Source organism: Apium graveolens, chromosome 8 (assembly GCF_009905375.1).
Source record: "Apium graveolens cultivar Ventura chromosome 8, ASM990537v1, whole genome shotgun sequence".
NCBI lineage: Eukaryota > Viridiplantae > Streptophyta > Magnoliopsida > Apiales > Apiaceae > Apium > Apium graveolens.
The window spans coordinates 194,063,858-194,077,362 of record NC_133654.1 but is presented as its reverse complement, the minus strand read 5'-3'; positions in this window follow the sequence as shown (position 1 = coordinate 194,077,362).

Sequence of the window (13,505 nt, the reverse complement as noted above, 5' to 3'; positions counted from 1 at the left end):
GATTGAGTGATATCGGTTGATAGATCATTCAAAACCCAGTCTATTCATGTTATTAGTTCGTGTATTAGCCGTTGATTTCAAGTCGCCGGAAACTAGTATTGGCGGTGGCGTTCTTCATTTCTGATTAAAATTCCGGTTGCTACGTTGTGTGTTTACAAAGTATGATTACAAAGAACGATTCATGGCATGGTGATGATCGGATCTGCAGTTCCTGGTATGTTTCTGGGCAAGAATACGGCGGCCGGCGAAATCGCCGCCGGTGTAGTCACTGGAGACGACGACGGGGATGGCGAAATTGCCATTTAACCCCCGAAGTCTCTCCTGTTTAATAAAATTAATACTCTTGTTTTGAAATTTTACAAAAAGGGGATTTCTGTTTACTTTATTTTAAAAATGATATTGTTATTATTTTAAAAAAATCAGAAATTTTTTAATTAATTAATTTAACTTCAGAAAATTCTTTTTAATTATTTATTCACTTAAAAATAAATTTGATTTATTTTATTAATTAATTTTAATTAGTTTTTAATTATTTTAATTAATCAATTAATTTAATATTAATTGATTAATTAATTTAATTGATTTTAATTGATTTAATAATTAGATTTAATTATATATTTTTGATTTAAAATTTCTGAAAAATAGTTTTGAGCTTTAAAATATTATTTTAAATTATTTTCAATGCTCGATAATTATTATAAAATTATTTTAAACTCAGATTCAGGTGTTCGAACTCTATTATTTAATTATAAAATGGTTTTGAGCCCGTTTTAATTCCGAAAAATGTTCAAAAATTCGTATTAAATACCTGGAAAATCATTTTAACCCTGAATCTTCTTTAAAAAATTATTTGATCGAATATACAGTATGTTATGTGCTACGTGCTATGTAATTGATGTGTTATATGCCTATGTGGTTATTGTTTGATTGTTTCAGTCATAACTTTCAATCCGTAAATCGGATTTGGGTAAAATGAAGGATTGATAAAAGCTTATGACGTCTATGTGATGATCAAAATGATATGAGATTGAGTATTGATAGATACTTGTGAATCCTAGAAGAGTACGCGAGGCATAGAAAAGAAAGCCATTGATTAGTAAATAGAACTGAAGTTTAGAAAAAGAAAGCAAGTGATCGATGAATAGAAGCAAGGCATAGAAAGAGAAGGAAAATGATGGAAAAGTAAAACTGTTAGATGGGTACAAGTAAAGTTGGAAATTATCGGTGATAAGGCAAGTACTTCTGAACCTTCTTCAAGATATATTGCAAATATTTTTGAATTTTCTCATAACATGTTGCTATTATTCAAAATAACTCCAATTTTATATCGCAAGCGCTTTAAATTGTTCAACCTTGAACCCTGATCATACCATTGAACTTGAGCTGCAAGCCTTATCTCTTGTAAACCCCCAATAATTGCTTGTCCAAATATTAAACCATAAAAATATGATACTACTCCACAAATACATACCTACCATAAACAAAATACTGAAACAAAATTTCTTGAGCCTACAGAAACTTATATACCATGAAATACCCCATGACATCAAAGATCTATACCCTGTATTATCATTGAACAATTGTTCATCAAATACTTGATTCTTCCTCAGGCTTGCAACCGTTCTTCATATTTATACCTTCATTTACCCGGGTGATACCTATGAAATGTTTTGTGCTCTGGGATAAATGCTTTATCAATGTTATTATGATTCTATTTTTACTAAATCACAATGGTTATCATATTGAATCGTTTTAGAATTGGATGGTTTTATAAAAATGGACCAGATTTATGGTCGGACCAGATTCGTGATCATAATAGGCCAATGTGTGCCTTGGATCCAGTATATAAAGAAAAGCTGGGAGCCTTGCTCGGGGTGAGTGCATTACTGATCAGCAGCCTAACCTTGGTTTTTAAAATAAAAACTGAATATCCAATTCCAATCATTGCTTATTCAGAAACTTGATTCTTATGAATCATTTCAATTGGTTATTGTTTAACCTCAGTTATTGCTATTATGACTTGCTGAGCTAGTTAGCTCACTCTTGCAAACCTTTTTATGTTTTCAATAGTTGAAAAGGAAATTGTTGGTAATGAGGATTCCCAGTCCAGTTTGTGAGCTAGGATTCCAGGTTAAGTTGGATCGAGCTAGAAGGAGCTTTATATTATAGATGAGTTATGCAAGATTGTAAGAACGATATTATTATCAGTTATAAGTTGAACTAGTTGAACTAGTTGGAATTTGGTACGATGAAATAAAAGTTAAGGTGGTGGCTTGTTTTCATACTTTAACCTGTTGTGATCCGTGGTTGTGTAAAGAAGGGTCAATGCATATAATATTTTATATACAGGTTTAAATATGGTATGTGTGTGTGTGTATTGTGGACCCCAAACTTTTGACCCGGATTTGGAGGGCGTCACAGGTTTGGTATCAGAGCCACATGTTATAAGTCACTGAAATAAGCCTAGATTATCGGGAATGGATAGAGGGTTAGGATTAGGAATAATGAAATAGAAAGATAGGACGTCGAGAGGTTAAGTGCGACTGTATAATAGATTTTGGTATGATTCGTGATGAGATTCGAGATTCTTATCTAGTGACGCGATTGTCAAATAACAGCGATGATAGATTCTTCTATCCCGGGATCGTTTGATCATTCAAAGCCTTCAGTTGGAGGACCATCATCTGATTCACGTCCTGCTCTTCCACTGGTGTTAACTATATCACCTCCTATTGCGACAGTTGCACCTTTTCAAGCTAGTATCTCATCCCCTGTTGCAAGACTACCTATTCGAGAATCCGCCACATGCTGATTCTGGTTCTACCGGATATTCAGATGTGAGTGCATCTTTTCTGTCTCCTCTACACCTTGTTCTATACTATCAGTTTAAAACCCATCTTATGAAGTAACAGCACCTATGAGGATGGATTTGAGGGCAACATCATATGGATTTGACAGAAGTTTTCAAAATATGATGAATTATATTGAACCAGAATAATATATATACCACTCCTAGATGAACGGGCGCTAAATAAAGCAGAGCAAAAGGATAGGAATTTGGCTCAACATCGCTTACTCAAGGGATTCACTTTACTCCGAGAATATGATACAAGACCTAGATGGCAAAGAAGACTTTCTGATAGTATGGCACAAAGAAAGAATGAACATTATATGTGACTAGACGTTAAGGAAAGCATTGCAGTCAGTTTCATACGAGAACTCCTTAGAACCAAAACAAATGATAAAATGGATTAGAATATGCGGGTGATGCCTCCAAGTTCGTGTATCTTCTTTAAAGCAGTAAGAAATTTTCGCTTAGCAAGAATACTTGATTGTGATTCAAGGTAAATAAGATATGGTGATAAGTTTGTGCGTCAATCATATTAAGTCGAGATTTTCTCATTAATTTTAATTTTGGAGTAATTTCGAGAACGTTAGAAATCAAATACGCTATGGTTTCTGTATATCATTCGCAGATGGATGAAAAGATTAAGAAAATAATTAAAGAGCCTCGAATGCGATTGGAAGCGATTACAAACTAGGTTAATTGAATAAAGAAATATATAGGAATGAGGTCCAATAACCAGTATACTATTGGAAGCGTTCATGAGCACGAATTACTAGAATTAGTAAGAAAAGATAATTAGTATGCAATATGCTGGTCCTTTTGAGACAATAAAATAGTCAGGATAAGTGTAAGTAAGTTGGCTTCACCGCCACATGTTTAGCAGATTCATAAGGTATTTATATGTGTATAGTCAGGAAGAGTAATTTAGCTCTAATATATATAAAATGGAGACTTGAGTTGAGTTATATGAGCAAAAGATATAATATGATGTCAGTGAAAGGCTATTAAGTAATGAGTGATGCCGTGAGTAAAAGTTTATGAAAAGTTGTAAGGTTCAGGTATCAACCTGAGAAAATGGAAGTGAGATACTTGAATGTATCAATATCCGGTCTTTACTGTGATTCTGAGGACAAAATCCTTTTAAGGGGGAAAGGATGTAATATTCGGGATATCGCGTGTAATTATTTTTATCAATAAATAATTATTATATGATTACTATATGAATTTTGGTGAATTATCTGATGATTGAAAATTATATTTACATGTTTATATATGATAAGATATGAGTATGTTAAAATTTAATATGTCGAGAATAAAATATAGATAAGTGTGGTATTTTTCTGGTAATTTTTGGAATGTTAATGATTTTATATTAATTTATAAATTTATTAATTATTTTCTGAATAATTACAAAATTATTTTATAAAGCCGAGAATCATCCAACCTCAACCGTTTTTACGTTTTCACAACCCGAAACTCTTTCGAAAACTCCTTCCTAACCTACTCTGGTAATTCCGTACATTTTCCGTGTTTTGGGTTTTTCGATCCGGATTACGGTTTGACCCGTGCGCGCCCCGACGCAAAATTTTCGATAAGATAATCATGTCAATAAAGTAACAAAACCCGTATTCTCGAAAGACAGGATAATATTACGTTATTTTCGTATAAAGTGTTTTATAAGAAGCCCGGTTTGGATAATTATCCAATATGGGTATCAAATCGGATCGTTTTCGCAGTTACATAGCGATTAAGTAACTAATTTATCGATCCAACACGAACCAATATTCCAAAAATATAAATAGCCTTTTTCGTACTTCATTTTACTCGTAAAATCATAATCAGACAGTAAAATAAAGCAGAATACAGAGAAAACCCTAATTAAACGTCGCGTTCTTCGTAATCAAACGCACAAATGAAGGCGTTATCGAACTCCGATTCGGGCGTGCTATATATCAAATCGAAGCTCTCAAAAAACTCTTTCTGAAGAAACCATCCATTTTTGTGCAAAAATCAAGGTATTTTTCTTATTTAATTATTTTAATTCGAATTATTTAGAGATTAAATTATGAAATTTTGTTCTGAATGTTTTTAATATGATTTGATGGCATAATCATGTAGATCTTTTCTTCCTGGTCATTTTGGTATGTTATATGACTAATTTGGAGTTCAATAACATATAGAAATTGATGTTTGATTCTCTGATTTTAAAATTAGGGTTTTAAGTGCATGATTGTTCTTAATTAAAATTGGGAACTTTTAACTTGTTGATTCTGGGCTCGATTGAGTGATATCGGTCGATAGATCGTTCAAAACCCAGTCTATTCATGTAATTAGTTCGTGTATTAGCCGTTAATTTCGAGTCGCCGGAAACTGGTATTGGCGGCGGCGTTCTTCATTTCTGATTAATATTCTGGTTGCTACGTTGTGTGTTTGCAAAGTATGGTTACACAGAACGATTCATGGCATGGTGATGATCGAATCTGCATCTCCTGGTCTGTTTCTAGGAAAGAATACGGCGGCCGACGAAATCGCCGCCGGTGTAGTCGCCGGAGACGACGACGGGGATGGCCAAATTGCCATTTAACCCCCGAAGTCTCTCATGTTTAATAAAATTAATACTCTTGTTTTGAAATTTTACAAAAAGGGGATTTTTTTTACTTTATTTTAAAAATGATATTGTTATTATTTAAAAAAACAGAAATTGTTTATTTAATTAATTTAAATTCAAAGAATTCTTTTTTATTATTTATTCACTTAAAAATAAATCTGATTTATTTTTTTAATTAATTTTAATTAATTTTTAATTATTTTAATTAATCGATTAATTTATATTAATTTATTAATTAATTTTAATTTATTTAATAATTAGATTTAATTATTTATTTTTGATTTAAAAATTCTGAAAAATAGTTTCGAGCTTTAAAATATTATTTTAAATTATTTTCAAGGCTCGATAATTATTATAAAATTATTTTAAAGTCAAATTCGGGTGTTCGAACTCTATTATTTAATTATAAAATGGTTCGAAGACCTGTTTTAATTCCGAAAAATGGTTAAAAATTCGTATTAAATACCTGAAAAATCATTTTAACCCTGAATCTTCTTTGAAAAATTATTTTGATCGAATATCATGTATGCTATGTGCTACGTGCTATCTGATTGATGTGTTATATGCCTATGTGGTTATTTTTTGATTGTTTTAGTTATAACTTTCAATTCATAAATCGGATTTGGGTAAAACGAAGGGTAGATAAAAGCTTATGACGTCTATGTGACGATCAAAATGATATGAGAATGAGTATTGATAGATACATGTGATGCCTAGCAGAGTAAGCGAGGCATAGAAAAGATATCCAGTGATCAGTAAATAGAACTGAAGTGTTGAAAAAGAAAGCAAGTGATCGATGAATAGAAGCAAGCATTGAAAAAAAAGGAAAGTGATGGAAAAGTAAAACTGTTAGATGAGTACAAGTAAAGTTGGCAATCATCGGTGATAAGGCAAGTACTTCTGAACCTTCTTCAAGATATATTGTAAATATTTTCAAACTTTCTCATAACATGTTGCTATTATTCAAAATAAGTCATGTTTTATGTCGCAAGCTTTTTAAATTGTTCAACCTTGAACCCTGATCATACCATTGAACTTGAGCTGCAAGCCTTATTTCTTGTAAACCCCCAATAATTGCTTTTCCAAATATTAAAACATGCAAATACGATACTACTCCATAAATACATACCTACCATAAACAAAATACTGAAACAAAATTTGTTGAGCCTACAAAAACTTATATACCATGGAATACCCCTTGACATCAAAGATCTATACCCTGTATTATCATTGAACTATTGTTCATCAAATAATTTATTCTTCCTCAGGCTTGTTGTCGTCTTCATATTTATACCTTGATATACCATGGTGATACCTATAAAATGTGTTATGCTCTGAGATAAATGCTTTATCAATGTTAATTATGATTCTGTTTTTACTGAATCACAATGGTTATCATATTGAATCATTTTAGAATTGGATGGTTTTATAAAAATGGACCAGATTCGTGGTTAGACCAAATTCGTGGTCGGACCAGATTCATGGTCATAATAGGCCAATGCGTGCCTTGGATCTAGTATATAGAGCAAAGCTGGGAGCCTTGCTCGGGGTTAGTGCGTGACTGATCAGCAGCCTAACCTTGGTTTTTAAAATGAATAGTGAATATCTAATTATAATCATTGCTAATTCAGAAACTTGATTCTTTAAAACCATTTCAATTGGTTATTGTTTAACCTCAGTTATTGCTATTATGACTTGCTGAGCTTGTTAGCTCACTCTTGCAAACCTTTTTATGTTTTCAACTGTTGAAGAGGAAATTCTTGGTAACGAGGATTCTCAGTCCAGTGTGCGAGCTAGGATTCCAGGTTAAGTTGGATCGAGCTAGCAGGAGCTTTATATTATAGATGAGTTATGCAAGATTATAAGAACGATATTATTATCAGTTGTAAGTTGAACTAGTTGGGATTTGGTACGATGAAATAAAAGTTAAGGTGGTGGCTTGTTTTCATACTTTAACCTGTTGTGATCCGTGGTTGTGTAAAGAAGGGTCAATGCATATATTATTTTTATATACAGGTTTAAATATGGTGTTTGTGTGTGTCTTGTGGACCCCAAACTTCTGACCCGGGTTTGGAGGGCGTCACAGGTTTGGTATCAGAGCCACATATTATAAGTCACTGAAACAAGCCTAGATTGTTGGGACTGGATAGAGGGTTAGGATTAAGAATAAGAAAATAGAAAGATAGGAAGTCGAGAGGTTGAGTGCGACTGTATAATAGATTTTGGTATGATTCCTGATGAGATTCGAGATTCTTATCAAGCGACGCGATTGTCAAATAATGGCGACGGCAGATTCTTTTATCCCGGGATGGTTTGATCATTCGGAGCCTTCAGTCGGAGGACCATCATCTGGTTTACGTCTTGCTCTTCCAATGGTGTTAACTATATCACCTCCTACAAGACTACCTATTCGAGAATCCCCCACATGCTGATTCTGGTTCTACCGGATATTCAGCTGTGAGTGCATCTTTTCTGTCTCCCCTACACCTTGTTCTATAATATCAGTTTAAAACCCATCTTATGAAGTAACAGAACCTATAAGTATGGATTCGAGGGCTACATCATATGGTGAGTATACGAGATATTGAGAAAGGTGAGAAAAAACCTAGAGAAAAGATTTGTGTGTTCCGGAGAATAGCTGCTACCAGGTTATATGGAGCTATTAGTAAGTATGCCACCCATGATTATCTTGTGAAGTAAGGTAGGTGGAATTTTTTTTAAGAAGCTTGAGAAGATTGGAAATCAAGCGTTTCTTGAAATTAGGTGATGATGTTATGCCCAAACATGATGCGTATAGTAGTAATGCGATGTGATATTAGTCGACCTTGTTTTATAAAATAGATTTGATGATTACTGGATAGAATTGTTATACTCGGTAACCGTAAGAGATAATGATGAGAGTATTACCAATATGGAAGACTAGAAGTGAAGTTATGAATAAGATAATATGCAACGGTAACTGGAGTTTTTGTCCACCAATAAAGACAAAATGGACCAAATAAAGGGTAGAAGGTATATGGAAATGAATGAGCTCTTATCTGAGTGTTTCCCTAATTTGATACTTGGTAGTGGTTGAGAAGTACGATAAGCAACTCATATAATAATGACGACTAGGTGTATGATTTTTAAAATTTTAAACAGTTTTCAAAAGAGATTTTCTTAACAAAATTTTTCTAAAAGTCCATAAAACAAAACAAGTATTAAAAACTTGGTTGTCAAACTACTACTTGAGTTTCTTGTTTGTTATAAGATTCAGATTATCCAAAATAATACTTGTTCTAGAAGTTAGTATGGTTTGTTTAGAAGGCCAAGTAGACCCTTCTACTCGAGCATTTATTCAAAGCATACTCATTATAGATATAAACTCATTCCCGAGGCCCCACTTTTTATCTAGGTTCTAGATTAATTCGTACACCCTATCTTGATTCAAACTGAAGACATATTCTTTTGGTATAAAGTCATAAAACATACTATGAGTATGTTGTATCTATGGCAACAGCGTTAACTTTTAGGCGACCTTACCTGTTTTCTCGGTACCTCAAATGACCCAATATATCTAGGACTCAGCTGCCCCTTTATGCTCAAACTTAATCAATCCTTTTCAAGGTAAAACCTTTAACAAAACCATTGATGCTATTTCTACCCTTCATATCCTTTTGATACAAGTTCACGTTTTTTCTCTATCTATTCTGAGCTGCTTTAACTCTTTTCCAAACAAACACCACTGCGTCCTTGGTGTGCTGAATTAACCTAGGACTTAACAACTTCTTTTCTCCCATTTCATCTTAATAAAGTTGGGACAATGATGGCCTCAACCGCGGGGTCATGAGTTGACGTCATCAATAACAATCATAACAAACATAATATAATCCAAATCATTAATAATACATAACCACGACCCTGTTACCAAGACCTTTTCTAAGTTTAAGTATGACTTAGGTTACAACTATTACAAGACTAACTTATAACAAACCATCCTGACGTAACTAACTTAATACAACAACTTAACAGACCATCTTCGGTCCAACACAACTACCTCAGAGGAGCCTGATACGGAAGGAACTGGAACTCTTCCCTGACTATGATAGATAAATCTTTTAAGGATCTGCAATACATAGATAAAACATTCTGCAAGGGTGAGCAATCAATTGCTCAATAGTACCACTATATGAATAACAAGTAAAATAATTTATGGTAAAATAGTCATAGGAACAGAATTCATAACTTGTTAGAAAATAAATAAAACATGAATAAACTGGATATTCAAAACTAGCATGCTCTGTAAAACAGTATCATCAGTTGTGTGCTGTGTATAAATACCAGAGTCCAATTTTAGCATGCTATTTTCATTTCCAAAACCACTGTTCCATTATAGGAACCATAAAACCATCTGTCCCGTTATGGTGACCACAAAACCATTTGATTCATTACTAGAACAACAAACCGTAATGAGATATGTATTGGCTGTTATCTAGGGACGGTTGATCATGCCTCCATACAAGTTTTCTAGGATAGTTGGTCGGGCTATCATATAAAATGTCTAGGAAAGCTGATCGGGCTTTCACACAAATTAACCGGATCCGTAGAGACTAGCTAGGTCTCTGATTAACTATGCTGGACTAATCGGTGAAGATAGGGTGTGCAACCGAATTAGTTACTTACGCAATGTTATCCAATATCTGATTCATTTTATCTAGTTTTCAAATTCACTTTTACCTATCTCTTGTTAAGAACCATTCTGTCACAATACGCTATTCAAAACTTCCTTTCATTTTAATCACATTTTAGATATAGGTACTTTCAAAAGTTACTTTTCCCCAAAAACATATTTAAACAACAGTTTCAAATACAGAAAGGACGATTGCACCTTTTCAAGCTAGTATCTCATCCCCTGATGCAAAACTATCTATTCGAGAATCCCCCACATGCTGATTCTGGTTCTACCGGATATTCAGCTGTGAGTGCATCTTTTCTGTCTCCCCTACACCTTGTTCTATAATATCAGTTTAAAACCCATCTTATGAAGTAACAGAACCTATAAGTATGGATTCGAGGGCTACATCATATGGTGAGTATACGAGATATTAAGAAAGGTGAGAAAAAACCTAGAGAAAAGATTTGTGTGTTTAGGAGAATAGCTGCTACCAGGTTATATGGAGCTACTAGTAAGTATGCCACCCATGATTATCTTGTGAAGTAAGGTAGGTGGAATTTTTTTTAAGAAGCTTGAGAAGATTGGAAATCAAGCGTTTCTTGAAATTAGGTGATGATGTTATGCCCAAACATGATGCGTATAGTAGTAATGCTATGTGATATTAGTCGACCTTGTTTTATAAAATAGATTTGATGATTACTGGATAGAACTGTTATACTCGGTAACCGTAAGAGATAATGATGAGAGTATTACCAATATGGAAGACTAGAAGTGAAGTTATGAATAAGATAATATGCAACGGTAACTGGAGTTTTTGTCCACCAATAAAGACAAAATGGACCAAATAAAGGGTAGAAGGTATATGGAAATGAATGAGCTCTTATCTGAGTGTTTCCCTAATTTGATACTTGGTAGTGGTTGAGAAGGACGATAACCAACTCATATAATAATGACGACTAGGTGTATGATTTTTAAAATTTTAAACAGTTTTCAAAAGAGATTTTCTTAACAAAATTTTTCTAAAAGTCCTTAAAACAAAACAAGTATTAAAAACTTGGTTGTTAAACTACTACTTGAATTTCTTGTTTGTTATAAGATTCAGATTATCCAAAATAATACTTGTTCTAGAAGTTAGTATGGTTTGTTTAGAAGGCCCAAGTAGACCCTTCTACTCGAGCATTTATTCAAAGCATACTCATTATAGATATAAACTCATTCCCGAGGCCCCACTTTTTATCTAGGTTCTAGATTAATTCGTACACCCTATCTTGATTCAAACTGAAGACATATTCTTTTGGTATAAATTCATAAAACATACTATGAGTATGTTGTATCTATGGCAACAGCGTTAACTTTTAGGCGACTTTACCTGTTTTCTCGGTACCTCAAATGACCCAATATATCTAGGACTCAGCTGCCCCTTTTTGCTCAAACTTAATCAATCCTTTTCAAGGTGAAACCTTTAACAATACCATTGATGCTATTTCTACCCTTCATATCCTTTTGATATAAGTCCACGTTTTTTCTCTATCTATTCTGAGTTGCTTTAACTCTTTTCCAAACAAACACCACTGCGTCCTTGGTGTGCTGAATTAACCTAGGACTTGACAACTTCTTTTCTCCCATTTCATCTTAATAAAGTTGGGACAATGACGGCCTCAACCGCGGGGTCAGGAGTTGACGTTATCAACAACAATCATAACAAACATAATATAATCCAAATCATTAATAATACATAACCACGACCCTGTTACCAAGACCTTTTCCAAGTTTAAGTATGACTTAGGTTACAACTATTACAAGACTAACTTATAACAAACCATCCTGAAGTAACTAACTTAATACAACAACTCAACAGACCATCTCCGGTCCAACACAACTACCTCAGAGGAGCCTGATACGGAAGTAACTGGAACTCTTCCCTGACTATGACAGATAAATCTTCTAAGCATCTGCAATACATAGATAAAACATTCTGCAAGGGTGAGCAATCAATTGCTCAATAGTACCACTATATGAATAACAAGTAAAATAATTTATGGTAAAACAGTCATAGGAACAGAATTCATAACTTGTTAGAAAACAAATAAAACATGAATAAACTGGATATTCAAAACTAGCATGCTCTGTAAAACAGTATCATCAGTTGTGTTCTTTGTATAAATACCAGAGTCCAATTTTAGCATGCTATTTTCATTTCCAAAACCATTGTTCCATTATAGGAACCATAAAACCATCTGTCCCGTTACGGTGACCACAAAACCATTTGATTCGTTACTAGAACAACAAACCGTAATGAGATATGTATTGGCTGTTATCTAGGGACGGTTGATCATGCCTCCACACAAGTTTTCTAGGACAGTTGGTCGGGCCACATAAAATGTCTAGGAAAGCTGATCGGGCTTTCACATAAATTAACCGGATCCGCAGAGACTAGCTAGGTCTCTGATTAACTATGCTGGACTAATCGGTGAAGATAGGGTGTGCAACCGAATTAGTTACTTACGCAATGTTATCCAATATCTGACATTTTATCTAGTTTTCAAATTCACTTTTACCTATCTCTTGTTAGGAACCATTCTATCACAATACACTATTCAAAACTTTCTTTCATTTTAATCACATTTTAGAGATAGGTACTTTCAAAAGTTACTTTTCCCCAAAAACATATTTAAACAACAGTTTCAAATACAGGGGATACTAACTTAAAATGTTTCTGTTCCTGTTCAAAAATAAAAAAAACATTTCATTCATATATACAAAACCATAAGAGTATGGTCAGCTGTTCTTGCCTTGCAGAGCTTTATAACTATCTCTAATTCACCTCGAATCGATTTGGATGCTCGGTTTTATCGTCTAACTATAAGATTATCCTGGACCCGACTTCAATGCTCAGGTCCTTTGCTTGGAACCTCGCTGAGCTTGTTGACTGATCAATAGGTTAACTTTAGTTCGACGTCAACTCTCGGGTCTTCCGACTAGGACCTACAGAGTCGAACTACCCTATGTTAGACAACCGGTTATTCTTTACCGATCCTCACAACAGTTCTACCCAAACGATAACAAAACCCGACTCGTAAATATACGAATTATTATAACTCACATAACAATTAGGGTTTATACATTCACAACTCGGTTTTATAACATTTGTCGGGAAATACATATATTTGTTATTTTTTAAAGTAGGCTTGTTAACCATTTATAGAATGTTTTATCACCACACACCAGTAAATTTCGTAAAGTATTTATAATTATAATTATACACGTCTAACTAGTATTCCCGATAATCACAAGTTATGTCCCCGTATTTTTGAATTTACTTTTTTCTAGAAAATCAGGCAGCACCTCCTTTGTTTGTCGCCTACCCATCGAAACATAATCGACGTCAAATCTCA